The sequence below is a fragment of the Podarcis tiliguerta genome, assembly GCF_965153285.1.
Source record: "Podarcis tiliguerta genome assembly, chromosome: 13".
Taxonomy (NCBI): Eukaryota; Metazoa; Chordata; class Lepidosauria; order Squamata; family Lacertidae; genus Podarcis; species Podarcis tiliguerta.
The window spans coordinates 9,273,120-9,287,436 of NC_139546.1; the positions used below are offsets into that span (position 1 = coordinate 9,273,120).

The 14,317-nt window shown below is 44.4% G+C and overlaps 1 long non-coding RNA gene and 1 gene segment (V, D, J or C); one reads left to right on the forward strand and one right to left on the reverse strand.

Moving 5' to 3' along the window:
• The window catches only part of LOC310661726, a 313,777-nt gene that overhangs the window by 274,004 nt on the left and 25,456 nt on the right, over nt 1-14,317 (reverse strand). The gene's annotated exons all lie outside the window — the stretch shown is intronic.
• The window catches only part of LOC310661610 (Ig kappa chain V region Mem5-like), a 31,929-nt gene continuing 29,412 nt past the window's right edge, over nt 11,801-14,317 (forward strand). The window contains exons 1-2 of the V gene segment in view: nt 11,801-11,910; nt 12,257-12,554.

The window sequence follows — 14,317 nt, forward strand, 5'->3', positions numbered from 1 at the left end:
TGCGCTCTACGTGGGGCTACCTTTGAAGGTGACCCGGAAACGACAACTAATCCAGAATGCGGCAGCTAGACTGGTGACTGGGAGCAGCTGCCGAGACCACATGACACCAGTCCTGAGAGATCTGCATTGGCTCCCAGTACGTTTCCGAGCACAATTCAAAGTGTTGGTGCTGACCTTGAAAGCCCTAAACAGCCTTGGTCCAGTATACCTGAAGGAGCGTCTCCATCTCCATCATTCTGCCCGGACACTGAGGTCCAGCGCTGAGGGCTTTCTGGTGGTTCCCTTGCTACCTGCCCTATAGAACGCCCTCCCACCAGATGTCAAAGAGAAAAACAACTACCAGATTTTTACAAGACATCTGAAGGCAGCCCTGTTTAGGGAAGCTTTTAATGTTTAATAGATTATTGTATTTTGGTATTCTGGAAGCAAGCCTCCCAGAGTGGCTGGGAAAACCCAGCCAGATGGGTGGGGTATAAATAAATTATTATTATTATTATTATTAAAGGATCAAATGCAGTTGGCCATGGGAATTCAAAACCAGGTCTCATCAGTCGGTATCCAACACTGTCCTGTTTCCCACACTGACTTGTTTTCCACCTCGCCCCATCCTTGCCACTTTTAGCTTCTGCTCAAGTATATCTGTTCCATCTCTAACTTGGCCATTCTATATTTCTACAAGCAGAGGTTGGATTTAAAGCAGCGTGATCAGTTCCCCCGCACAGGGCGCTGAGCCGAGGGGGTGCCTTCCCACAGCCTAGTTTACGCTTTCCCATCTTTGAGAAAGAGGCGGGAGAAGATGGCGTGTGACACAGAAGAAATTGCAACTCTTGGGGACACAGGAAAAGGAGGGGCGAAAAAATGGAAGTAGAGATGCTGTCCAGGACATGATCAGAACAGGAAGAATAAAGAAAAAGGGGGGGGGGGGCAAACATCTCTCATGGGGTGGCCAAAGTATTGGAGCCTCAGCTTCAGGATCTGTCCTTCCAGTGAGCACCCAGGGCTGATTTCCTTCAGAATGGAGAGGTTTGATCTTCTTGCAGTCCATGGGACTCTCCAGAGTCTCCTCCAGCACCATAATTCAAAAGCATCAATTCATAGAGCATATATTCAGCACAAAAAACAGCGACAATTTGTTGCTGACAAAGGGCAGCTGGACATATAAAGGGCCCCATTACCTTCAGGAGCTTAGGGCCTCATCAAACCTAAATTGGGCCCTGGTCTCCACAACAGTTGCACTCAGCAAAATCTTCAGTCACTTGAAAACTAGGAAGTGAAATACAGTCGTACCTCGGAAGTCGAACGCCTTGCGAGTCAAATGTTTTGGCTCCTGAACGCCACAAACCCGGAAGTGAGTGTTCCGGTTTGCCAATGTTCTTTGGAACCCAAACGTTCCGCTGCAGCGTCTGCGGTTTCCGGTTGGCTGCAGGGGCTTCCTGCAGCCAATCAGAAGCCGTGCCTTGGTTCCCAAACGTTTTGGAAGTCAAACGGACTTCTGGAACAGATTCAGTTCGACTTCCGAGGTACGACTGTACCTCATGCAGTTAACAAGTATAGTTTGCAAAATGACAAAGAGCACCCTTTTTTTTTTTGGTCTTATTTTTTTAAAAAAATCTGAATTAAAGCAAGTTTATTTGGATTTGCTGAAAACTACCCCAGAAGGCGCCTGATGTGTCCCCCACCAGAGGTACTACCCCTTTTCAAATACATTGCCATAAAATTCTGCGAAGACCTTTAGATGCAAAGCTGAAATTCCCCATGCTTTTCTTTTCTTTCTTTCTTTTTCTGAATTTGCATTTTATTTATTTGTTAACATTCTTATATAACATCAGTAAACGTTGTCATATTACATTACAGGACTTACTATAATAAAATTTCCAACATGTATACAAAAATTATATAAAAAATTTATATACCTAGAAAGAAAATGAAACAAAAGAAAAAGAAAGAACAAAGAGGAAAAAACAAAAAAAATTCCCCAAAATCATATACATACCAACACACTAGACTTCCTGTCTTTCCCGTTGTATTTTCCTTTTTTAGAAATGAATGTACTCTTATTATTGTATATATCTTTACATATTATCTAATACATTCCTATATCAATATGTGCTCTTAGTCTTATTTCTCAACTCAGTCTCACTCCAACATCAATCAAATGCTAGCATAGATAGCGAACCTTCGCTGTATTTTTGAGCATATGTTTTATATCTATCCCATTTTCCATAATTCTTTGTTTTGAATTGCTTGAAATTCCCCATGCATTTCTAGTTGTGGACACGCAGTGGCAGTATTGCCTACCATAACGTGTAGGCCTAGCAGTTTAGAGGAAGCTTTCTACCGTAAGCTAGTTAGACTGCCTTGGACCAAGCAGATATATTTCAATTTTGCTAGCTTTCAGGGCTTCTAACTGTTTCCTCACAATGTTAAGTTTAGGCAGCATTTAGTAGTGTCTGTGCATGTGCAGGTTTCTTTCTTTTTTTTAATAATTTTTATTAATTTACAACAAAAACAAAACCAACTTCCTTCAGCTTTTCCGTAAATCTTTCGTAGTCATTATTAATTTACGCATTTCCTTTGTTTATATTGTCATTGCTTGAATCTTTATCCTCTATTCCCTTTTAACAATACCTCTCATGTTTTCACAGTGCTCTTTTGAAACCCTCTAGCGTTATTTGGCCCTCACTTATACTCTCCAGATATTCAACAAATTTTCCCCAGTCCTCTGTAAACTTTTGGTCTCTTAAATATCTAATCTTCCCAGTCATCTTATCCAATTCAGCATAGTCTAACAACTTCAATCTCCAGTCGTCTATTGTCGGTATTTCCTGTTGTTTCTATTTCTGAGCCAGCAACACCCTTGCAGCCGTCATTGCATATTGGAAAAACTTACTGTCCTTTCTCTTTAATCTCCTTTCCTAGAATACCTAACAGAAAGACCTCTGGCTTCTTTGTAAAAGTATATTTTAGAATCTTTTTCAATTCATTATATATCATTTCCCAGAAGCCTTTCACTTTCTTGCATTCCCACCACATGTGATAGAATGAACCTTCTTTTTCTTTACATTTCCAACACTTATTAGCATGTGCAGGTTTCTTGTGAGGTATTTAGTCTCCCTCAGGGGCAGCAATACAGAGCCTTTTGAACTCAGAGCTCCTCGGTCCACGGCAACCTTCCTCACCAACTTGGTGCCCTCCAGATGTTTAGGACTACAGTTCCCACCAGCCCAAGCTGGAAAGGCCCAGGGGTGATGGGTTTTGTAGTCCACATCATCTGAAACGCACCAGATTGAGGAAGGCTGGACTTTGCAAACTGTATCTGTCGTGATATCCCTCATTCCCTGCACCTGCACCTTAATTTCTGCTTATTTGAGGCCACACATCTGCCTCTGAGCCACATGGCTCCCCTGTGCCCCCAAATCGAGACCAAACCCTGAAAGTTTTGGAGGTGCCATTTAAATGTTTTTTTGGGGGGCTATTATTATGGTTTTTTCTGTGATTGTTTTATTTTATTATGATGATGATGCTATGCAAATTATGTTTATTATTATTATTATTTTATTTATGATCTTCAGTTTCATACATTTCCATAATTTTACAACCATTTTAACATTTCAACAATCGACTTCCTTCCCCTCCTTTCTGCGGTTCCTTAAATTTGTCCCCCCCCCCCGCATATTCCAAATTAACTTAATTGACTCATTTATTCATCTGCTTTAAATATATACTCTTATAAAACTGCAGGTTATTGCCATAATCCTGCCCACGTTCTTATCTGTTTACAATTCATTTGTAAATATTCAATAAACCATTTCCATTCTTTTGTAAAAGGTTTGTTATATTGATTTCTTATTCTTCCGGTAAGTCTCGCCATTTCTGCATATTCTGTAAGTTTTTGTATCCGTTCTTCTTTTGCTGGGAGTTCTTCTTTTCCATTTTTTGGAAAATGGAAGAAGAGGAAAATGGGGGTGGGCTTGTAAATTGCGTTTTTAATGTACACCGCCCAGGGATGTTCCAACGAAGGGCAGAATATAAATTTAACAACAACAACAACTAGTGCATTTCTGCCCCCTGAACTTGCTTGTAGCTAAAATTGCAAAACGAGATGACGATATGCTAGCACCCCAAATCTCTTGTGGTACAAGCTGATTGGGGGGCAGAGAGACACCACTTCATACTTTCCCATGGTGAATTAGAGAAAGGAGCAAAGCTTTCATCTTTAACCCCCCCCCCAAAAAAATGGGTCACCGGCTAATCCCGCACTGCTGGGGAGAAGATGTTTGTGTTTAGAGGGAGACTGAGAGCTCACAGGTTGCCAATTTGCTTTCCATTGAGAGAAGTGTGAGGGGAGATGTGAGCACATGAAATGCTCTGCGTAGGTCATTTGGCCATGTGGGTCACTTTTGGTGTGGTGTCAGGGAGGCAGGTGTGAGCAACTGCTTTGGCGCTGATTTAAAATTGGGGTTCGTTTTTGCTGCCCAACTCCCCATGGGACTCTGAGTCCGCAAAGCCCATGATCGGTCAGAGAAGAATGGATGGAGGCAAGATCCAGTGGAAAGCAAGCCTGATCTTTATTTTCCTCCTTCCAAGGAGCGAGAGACCCTTAACCAAAGTGTGGGGGAACCTTGTAAGACTCGACATTGCCCAGCCCCTTAGCCAAAGACCACCCCAAAATCATCATAGGAGGTAGTCTACAGCAGAAATCCAGTCTGCCAGGATACCTGATAATGGTCACTGGTTGCATTACCTGGGCAGCCTGGCCATTCTTTGGTGATGGTTAATGTTAAGTTGTGGGTGAACGTATCAGACGACACAGCGATTCTTCAAACAGCTCTTGTTTATTCACAGGCCAGAACAGAACTGAACTGAAGGGTTCAGCCAGCTTGCTTATATAGAGCTCCACTACAACGCAACAGTAACCACTTTCTGTAACTATCCAATCACTAAACATCACTTTCAATCCCTTATTTGCATATGTGGACCTGAGTGAAAACTATCTGCAGTATCTCTCTGCTGGCCCAGGGTGAGAACTTCAGTACATAACAGTTAATACTTTAGTTCATGGGTAGGCAAACTAAGGCCCAGGGGCTGGATCCGGCCCAATTGCCTTCTCAATCCGGCCCACAGACAGTCCAGAAATCAGCATGTTTTTACATGAGTAGAATGTGTGCTTTTATTTAAAATGCATCTGGGTTATTTGTGGGGCATAGGAATTTGTTCACCCCCCCCCCCAAATATAGTCCGGCCCCCCACGAGGTCTGAGGGACAGTGGGCCGGCCCCCTGCTGAAAATGTTTGCTGACCCCTGCAAGTTTAGTTCCTGAATCCAGGTCACAGGCCTACCCTATTCACACGCAAATAGGCTCTTAAGACAGGATTTGTAAGTGAAAAGACAATGGGAAGGCTTTCCCCATTTGCCTCCCTTACCACAGAGGAATATTTGAGGTCATTGGGGGAGTCCAAATGGCTTCAGGATTGCTCTCCTTTCAGACACATCGTTTATATATTTAGATATGCGAGCATTTATGAATATTTATTCTATATTTGAGACCTTAGAACAGCACTGGTTCTGCAAACTTTAGTGGCAATGGCTCCACGTTCACCTTTAGTTGATGGTGCAAGGAATTTGGCTGAGACGATGAGTATGGCACAGTGATACAGTTCAGCACAAAAACCTAGCAGGCCTTGTAATGCCAGCCATCTGTATCGGAACCTATCAAGTCACAAAGAAGGTATTGCGGGACAAGGACAATTGTGACTTTAAGGAAGAATGGGAGCTTTTTACAATTTATTTAAAAGGACAACCAAATGAATTGGACTCCTTGGCAGGTTTTGAATAAACATACACAAATTTATTGGCTGATAACATGAAAGATAGATAAGGCAAGGATAAGTATAATTTTATAACATGCAGAGAATAATATGTGCTGAGAAATCAGAGAGAGGAGCTGAGGGAAAGTCCCGGGGGGGGGGGGAGGGTTTGAAGGGGGGTGGAAAAAAGGGGGAAAATAATGAATATGATGTGTTTTGATAATTTGTTATGTTGAAATTGTTCATAAAAACTAAAAAAAACCAAACCTATCAAGTCATGCTTAAGAGGAAGTATCTTCATAATAATAGTAGTAGTAGTAGTAGTAGTAGTAGTAGTAATAATAATAATAATAATAGACACTCCCCATACGCTCATTTATCAAGGAATGCCCCCCCTTTCTCTTTATATCCTGAGAACAGTGTATTCTGCTGTGTTCTGAAAAGAAATCACCAATATCTGCGCTAGAAAAAAATTGTTTCAGCACCGTGTGCGTGTATGCAAATTTCAGACCAGCTGGGTATTAAAGCGCCCAATCAAATAGCCAATGTTTCACGGAACAAATAATGGCCAATTTTGGTTTCATGCTTTGTGGACCTGAAATGTGCACACATTTTCTCTCTTTGCCACTCAGACAGACACACAGACCAAAACTGTTGGTTTTTTCTTTATTTTAAAGTGGTGAATAATGCTACTCAGGACCCAGGTTGGTTTCAGAGATGTACCCGTATTTTTCGCTCTATAAGACGCACCAGACCACAAGACGCACCTAGTTTTTGGAGGAGGAAAACAAGAAAAAATATATTCTGAATCTCAGAAGCCAGAACAGCAAGAGGGATCACTACACAGTGAAAGCAGCAATCCCTCTTGCTGTTCTGGCTTCTGGGATAGCTGCGCAGCCTGCACTCACTCCATAAGACGCACACACATTTCCCCTTACTTTTTAGGAGGGAAAAAGTGAGTCTTATAGAGCAAAAAATACGGTATGTTTGCAGTTTGACCTGCTTAGCTGCTGGTGAGGAGAAGTGATGGCTTGCAACGTTTGGTTGTTACGTTTTCGAAAATAAAACTAAGAAAAGGTATTGTGGACAACTGTTTATTCCTACGCACCATTCGCTGCGCACACTCTGTGTTGATGAGGAAGTTCAACAAAAACTAACCCCCTTCCTGTTTGTTTCCTTGAAAAACCAGTCAAGGAATCATTTGGGTCACCCATTTGGCTTGCTAGGTCCCTTCAGCACCCCATAACTTCAGGCTTCTGTGGTGGAGCCCGGTGAAGTCCACAACCAATCAGTGGGGCTTGGACATGTTGCTCATGGTTGTGTTGTTAACCAATTAACTGCTCTTGAAGAAAATGTGCCTGTCACTTTACATTGGGGAAAACCGTATTCTGTGTGTTTCTTAATACCTTTTTGGTGTTTTGAAACCTTTTGAGTGACACAGAAGAAGTTCCAAAGGAAGAGGTTGCAGGAGATCACAAGGAGTGGCTCACCTAATGAATTTGATCGGTAAGCCGTATTTTCTCCAAAAAAGGAGAGATATTTTGCTATGTGCAGATTTTCTGTGTTCTGATGCCTGGCAAATATTTTACATTTGTGCCATTGAATTTGGCATTGTGCCTTGGTTTCTAATTGAGACAGTTAGAAGATAAGAAATCTGCGATGGGGAGGTTATCTGTTTTTCGGACGTGATTGAGGATCGCAGAGCCAGAGGCAAAGAGGTCTGGAGAGATAAAATCAAATATGGAAATATTGTGAGAGGCAGGACTGAGATGTTGATACGCTTTGAGGTTCAGACTGTGGAAAGTCATAAAACCAAAATTACAATTCGGAAGACAGTTTGATCTTTTTTTATTTTATTGGATTATGATTTGATATGTTAATTGGATGTTTTTTATTGGAAAATTAATAAACACTCTAACAAACAAACAAAAAAAGAAATCTGTAATGTGGAAAGCTGGGACTGAAAAGATCCCTAGGTAATAACTACTTGTTGAAAAAACCCCCAAACGTATCTTGTAATTCATGATGTGAGATCTTCTGAGTAAGTCTACCGTCTAGATCATTTGCATAGATTTCCATCCCTGGCACTTAATAACTCCCCCAATTTTGTCCCCATCATGCAGAAGCTGGGCTGCTTGGTGGTGATAGTAGCTGGGAGGCAAGAGTTCCGCCAACGACAGCATCATGCGACAGATTTGTTTGATTTGGGTCATCTTGAGTTTCTTTGAGGGTAACTTTTCACAGAGATGTCATTCCTTGCAAATTTCTCCGGCAGGCGTTACGGATTCCGTAACCTATTGTTGTTTTTTTCTCCTCTCCTCCCAGGAGCCAGAGGGCAGATTGTCGTCACCCAGACCCCAGCTTCTTTACAGGTGAATCCTGGGGACAGAGTCACCATCCGGTGCCAAGCTTCCTCTTCCATGAGTGATGATATGGCCTTATATCAGTTTAAACCAGGACAGAAACCCAAGCTTCTTATTTATGATGCTACGAGCCGTTTTGAAGGGACCCCAGATCGCTTCAGTGGTACCTACAGTAACACTGACTTCTCCTTCACTATCAACGGTGTCCATGCCGAGGATGAAGCAGACTATTTCTGTGGCCAAGACAACAGCTTTCCTCTCCACAGTGATACACTTCAGTACAAAAACCACCTCAGTGCATTAAGGCAGGGGAGAGAAATGGAACTGGTGTTTTGCAGCAGCAGCAGCAGCACCACCCTTCTAGCTTGCTAGAATGGAGGGTGAGAGAACAACTGAAAGCCCATGCAGTTCAACCAAGAGAAAGCCAGGATATTGGATTCTCTAAGAACTTTGCTTCCAGGGAAGCTGTGCACAATGTTAAAGAGGCGGCAGCTTCACCTCAGCCTGAGTCCAAGGCACAGGTGCATCAGAAGCTGCCTTGCACTGAGTCAACCTATTGGTCCACCCAGCCCAGGGCTGGATTAGCCACTAAGCAAGATGAGGACGCAGGTGGCGCTGAGCCTAGGGCTTGCCGATCGGAAGGTTGGCGGTTCGAATCCCCATGATGGGGTGAGCTCCCTTTGCTCGGTCCCAGCTCCTGCCAACCTAGCTGTTCGAAACTAGATAAATAGGTACCGCTCTGGCGGGAAGGTAAACTCTGGGGTTGCGGCACTCATCTCGCTTTATTGGCTGAGGGAGCCGGCGTACGGCTTCCGGGTTATGTGGCCAGCATGACTAAGCCTCTTCTGGCGAACCAGAGCAGCACACGGAAACGCCGTTTACCTTCCTGCCGGAGCAGTACTCCTCCTCTCCACAGTGATACACTTCAGTACAAAAACCAGCTCAGTTGCCTAAGGCAGAAGGATGAAATGGCAGCAGGTGTCTTGCATCAGCACCCTCATTTCAGCTTGCAGAATGGGAGAAGACTGGAAGAGAGAATAGGAAAGGGGGTGAGGACCAATGACCATGGGATGACACTTGGCTTTAATTCTGTCCATGTCACATAACCAGGATATTTAGGTTCTGGGCATATAGCTGCAAGAATGATTACTCCATATTCAAAAAATGATTTTTCATGTGTTTTCTCCTCATGTGCCTACCAATGTGCTAGAAACCTGAATTGGCAGGACTTTAGAGATTGCCACTGACGCCTCAACCGTGTCGCATAGAAATCCCCTGTGGCCACCTGCTCAGATCGCAGCATTTTCGTTGCCACTTTGGCAGGTGACAAAGCAGCTGTCAGTTTCTGAACTGATCTCCAGTCCTCGTCGCTCATCATCACGGCTGCATGTTCCCATGTCTTGACAAGATGGCTTTCTTCCATTTCAACACTCACCACCTTTCCTCCAAAGAGTTCAGGCTAGCACACTTAATTCTCACTCTCCCCGTTGTATCTTCACAACAACCTTGTGAGGTCGGCCACTTTAGCTGAGTGGGATTTGAAGTCCAGTCCCCAGCTCCTAGGCTGATATTGTAACTGCTACACTGCACTGTCTCTCCGGACATCAGTTCAGGAATTGACAGCTGCTCTGCCAATCAGCCAAAGTGTCAACTAAAACACTGGACTCTGAATATGTTGTGGGTGAAGACCTACTTACTGCAGATACATTCACAGTACAGCCAACACCAACATTGGGAAGCTGTCTGAGCAATGCAACCTAGGACGGTTATTACGCAGAAAAGAGCAGTGATGTTCTCTCACCTATTATGCCACCAAAAGGTCTTTGACAGGACCTTATTTCAAAATTTGTATTCTCAGCATGCTTCCTTATTGCCTTGGCTGAGGGTTCCTACGAGCTTTTTGGCCATGACAATGCCTGCCATACCTTCCAACATTTCTCCAATCAAAATAGGGACATCCTATTCCATAGCAGTAGTCATTGTTGTTGTTGGAATATTTATATCCCCGCCATCTGACTGTGTTGCCACAGCCACCCTGGGTGACTTCCAACAGTGGAACCTCAGTTTTTGAACGTCTTGGAAGCTGAATGCCGAAAACCCAGAAGTGAATGCTTCTGTTTTCAAACACGCCTCAGATGTCAAACAGCTTCCGAGGCACATTTCTCTATTTTTTCAATTGAATTCTCCGACCGCCCATTGAACGTCGGTTGTTGAACGTTTTGGAAGTCGAACTGTCTTCTGGAACGGATTATGTTCGACAACCAAGGTTCCACTGTATACAAAAACATAACAAGACATTAAAAATTTAAAACCTTTCCTATACAGTGGTACCTCAGGTTAAGTACTTAATTCATTCCGGAAGTCCGTACTTAACCTGAAACTGTTCTTAACCTGAAGCACCACTTTAGCAAATGGGGCTTCCTGCTGCCGCCGCACCGCCAGAGCACGATTTCTGTTCTCATCCTGAAGCAAAGTTCTTAACCTGAAGCACTATTTCTGGGTTAGTGGAGTGTGTAACCTGAAGCGTATGTAACCCGAGGTACCACTGTACAGGGCTGCCTTCAGGTGTCTTCTAAAGCTTGTATAGTTCCTTATGTCCTTGACTCTGGGGATCACATAACTGCCAAAATTCCTTTGATGGAAACAGGGACATCCTAAGGAAAAGCGGGATATGCCAGCATCAAATCAGAAACTGGGATGGTTTCTGGAAATCCAGGACTGTCCCTGGAAAGCAAGGGACCCTTGGAGGGTCTGTGTTCCCTCACCTTTCTGGTTCCCCAGGCCTGTTCTAGACTTCACAATGGTTCATATTTGCAGAGCGCTTATGAGAAAGCTAATCTCTTGGCATGCACATAGAACAAAGTTGTGAATATTTACAATGCATGCACTTAATGGACGGCAAAATGGGGAAAGAATGAAGAGAGGCTATGGAGACTAAGCGTGGTTTTGGCATGATCAATCCTACATATGAGTGTAAGTATGCTATAGACAGGGACGCGGGTGGCGCTGTGGGTAAAAGCCTCAGCGCCTAGGGCTTGCCGATCGAAAGGTCGGCGGTTCGAATCCCCGTGGCGGGGTGTGCTCCCGTTGCTCCGTCCCAGCGCCTGCCAACCTAGCAGTTCGAAAGCACCTCAAAGTGCAAGTAGATAAATAGGGACCGCTTACTGGTGGGAAGGTAAACGGCGTTTCCGTGTGCTGCGCTGGCTCGCCAGATGCAGCTTTGTCACGCTGGCCACGTGACCCGGAAGTGTCTCCGGACAGCGCTGGCCCCCGGCCTCTTGAGTGAGATGGGCGCACAACCCTAGAGTCTGTCAAGACTGGCCCGTACGGGCAGGGGTACCTTTACCTTTACCTTTTATGCTATAGACAGTGCTAGACAATTCTTGGACCAAAAATTATCCATTAATGAAGATGATTGTATCTGAGGAGGTGAGAACTTCTCTTTGTTTCATTAAGTTTGCTTGAAATCTCCCTTGATCTCTTTCTGCTTCATGCCTTGCAACATCCACCACAGACATTTATTCTGCCCTGAAGCACGATCCCACAGGGAGGGACATTCTTCTACTAATTTGCATACATTTCCATCCTTGACACTTCATAACTCCCCCAGTTTTATCCCCTTCGTTCTGGAGGGGTTGTCTGGCGGTGAGAATATCCCAGAGGGAAAGGGAAAGGTTTCATGAACAGCAGCATCATGTTTCAGATTTGTTTGATTTGGCTGGTCTCAAGTTTCTTTGAGGGTAGGTTTTATGGCAGGGGTAGGCAACCTAAAGCCCTTGGGCTGGATGTGGCCCAATCGACTTCTCAATCCGGCCTGTGGACGGTCAAGGAATCAGCGTGTTTTGACATGAGTAGAATGTGTGCTTTTATTTAAAATGCATCTCTGGGTTATTTGTGGGGCATAGGAATTCGTTTATCCCCCCTCCCAAAAGAAAATATAGTCCGGTCCACCACATGGTCTGAGGGATGGTGGACCAGCCCACGGCTAAAAAAGGTTGCTGACCCCTGTTTTAAGGGAAGTGTTGTTCTTCCTGAGTTTCTCCGGGAAATGGGCTGCCTTCACCATCTTCTTTCCTCTCCTCCTAGAATCCAGGGGGCAGATTGTCATCACTCAGACACCAGCTTCCCTACAGGCAAGTCCTGGGGACAGAGTCACCATCCTGTGCAAGGCTTCCTCTTCTGTCAGCAGCAATATGGACTTCTATCAGTTTAAACCAGGGCAGAAACCCAAGGTGCTGATTTACTCAGGTTCAAGCCGTTTCCAAGAGACTCCGGATCGTTTCAGTGGCAGCCACAGCAACACTGACTTCTCCTTCACGATCAACGGTGTACATGCGGAGGACGAGGCAGAATACCACTGTTTCCAACGCCAAAAGTTCCCACTCCACAGTGATACACTTCAGTACAAAAACCAGCTCGGTGGCCTAAGACGGCAGGAAGGAATGACAGTGGGTGTTCTGCATCAGCGGCATTCATTGGCCGAGCATCTTTTTTGAAGTCAGAAGGTGTGGTGATCACACAGGGTCCCCGGACGTTTGACGGTCTATTGATCCCTGTGCCACCATTGTGCTCACTTCCCCACTGCCACCAACCTGTTACACTTGAGTCCAGACAGTTGTTAAAAGTGAACAAACAAACAAAAAACAAGTTTATTTTACAAACATTAACAAGTTTATGGTTTCTCAGACAATATTCCTGTCAGTATCTTAACTTTAGTTTCTTTACTGGCCTATACCTTCCCAATACCTTCTGACTGATTATCTCAATGGTTTGGCTGACTCCTCTTAACAAATTCGCTTACTCTCTCACAGCAAACTAGTCCAACCCACAGACTTATCTTCTCTGTCTCTTCTAACTCCAGACTGTCTTCTCAACAACTCTAGTAAAGGGACCCCCGACCGTTAGGTCCAGTCGTGACCGACTCTGGGGTTGCGGCGCTCATTTCGCTTTATTGGCCGAGGGAGCCGGCGTACAGCTTCCGGGTCATGTGGCCAGCATGACTAAGCCGCTTCTGGCGAACCAGAGCAGCACACGGAAATGCCGTTTACCTTCCCGCTGGAGCGGTACCTATTTATCTACTTGCACTTTGACGTGCTTTCAAACTGCTAGGTTAGCAGGAGCAGGGACCGAGCAACGGGAGCTTACCCTGTCATGGGGATTCGAACCGCCAATCTTCTGATCGGAAGTTCAAGAGGCTCAACAACTCTAACTCCCTAAAAACCTCTGTGCTTAAAACTTATCCACAGTTAACTCTGCCCCCTGGGTTCCCATTGGTTAGTCATTTTTCAATTAGTTAACCCTTTCCCTATGAACCCAGTATGATGTCATACACATAGGAGGGCAAACGCCACAGAAGGTTCCAGGTTAAATCCCTGATATTTCCAGCTACAGCACAAGGATGTGATCCCTGATCTAAAATCCTGCAGAGTCCTCTCAGACCTGGAGTACATGGACGGTGTGTGTGTGTTAAAAACCTCACCTGCCGGATCCAGTTCCTTACTCCTAACCTAGTTTGAAGAACATTTTTGGAGCACTCAAAAGCTTGCTTGCATGTTATGTGTTGACATTTGGGGTTGCCTATTTGCCCCAATTCATATTCATACACATATTTCATCTACTGTGTATATTGTTATGCTGCCTGCTAACATGATTTTTTTTAAAAACTGTACTGGTGGTACTTCTGAGCTTTCCAGCTGACATTTCAAGCATGTCCCACAGAAATCCCCTGTGGCCAGTTGTTCAGATTTCAGCGTGTTCGCTGCCACTTTGACAGGTGGCAAAGCAGGCGTCAGTTTCTGAACTGATTCCCAGTCATTGCCACGGGGCAGGAGGGGGCATACATTAGATTTGGTTCATATTTAAAGGTGAACCTACCAGATTAGCACTTTCCCAAGCTACATGAGAACCGAAACACAAGTATGCTTAAGAATCTGCACTTACCTGAATTTCCATAAATTTCTCCCACCAAACCACGTATACAAAAAAAGTACCGTATTTTTCGCTCTATAAGAAAACAAGAAAAAAAAAATATTCTGAATCTCAGAAGCCAGAACAGCAAGAGGGATCGCTGCACAGTGAAAGCAGCGATCCCTCTTGCTGTTCTGGCTTCTGGGATAGCTGTGCAGCCTGCATTCGCCCCATAAGACG